The sequence below is a fragment of the Mandrillus leucophaeus genome, unplaced genomic scaffold (genome assembly GCF_000951045.1).
Source record: "Mandrillus leucophaeus isolate KB7577 unplaced genomic scaffold, Mleu.le_1.0 Scaffold20, whole genome shotgun sequence".
Classification (NCBI taxonomy): Eukaryota; Metazoa; Chordata; class Mammalia; order Primates; family Cercopithecidae; genus Mandrillus; species Mandrillus leucophaeus.
This window is the reverse complement of record NW_012102032.1, coordinates 2,366,330-2,366,828: the sequence shown is the minus strand read 5'-3', so window position 1 is coordinate 2,366,828 and position 499 is coordinate 2,366,330. Positions and strand designations below refer to the sequence as shown.

The following is a 499-nucleotide window of genomic DNA, read 5'->3' as shown; positions in this document are numbered from 1 at the left end:
CATATGTATACATGTGCCATGTTGGTGTGCTGCACCCATTAACTCGTCATTTACATTAGGTATATCTCCTAATGCTATCCCTCCCCACTCTCCCCACCGACAACAGGCCCCAGTGTGTGATGTTCCCCTTCCTGTGTCCAAGTGTTCTCATTGTTCAGTTCCTACCTATGAGTGAGAACATGTAGTGTTTGGTTTTTTGTCCTTGTGATATAGTTTGCTGAGAATGATGGTTTCCAGCTTCATCCATGTTCCTGCAAAAGACATGAACTCATCATTTTTTATGGCTGAATAGTATTCCGTGGTGTATATGTGCCACATTTTCTTAATCCAGTCTATCATTGTTGGATGTTTGGGTTGATTCCAAGTCTTTGCTATTGTGAATAATGCCGCAATAAACATACGTGTGCATGTGTCTTTATAGCAGCATGATTTATAATCCTTTGAGTATGCACCCAGTAATGGGATGGCTGGGTCAAATGGTATTTCTAGTTCTAGATCC

At 41.3% G+C, this 499-nt stretch overlaps 1 protein-coding gene across 2 annotated transcripts in view; it reads left to right on the top strand.

The window, feature by feature from the left end:
• DHX40 (DEAH (Asp-Glu-Ala-His) box polypeptide 40) overlaps positions 1-499 on the top strand; it is a 43,474-nt gene that overhangs the window by 20,078 nt on the left and 22,897 nt on the right. The gene's annotated exons all lie outside the window — the stretch shown is intronic.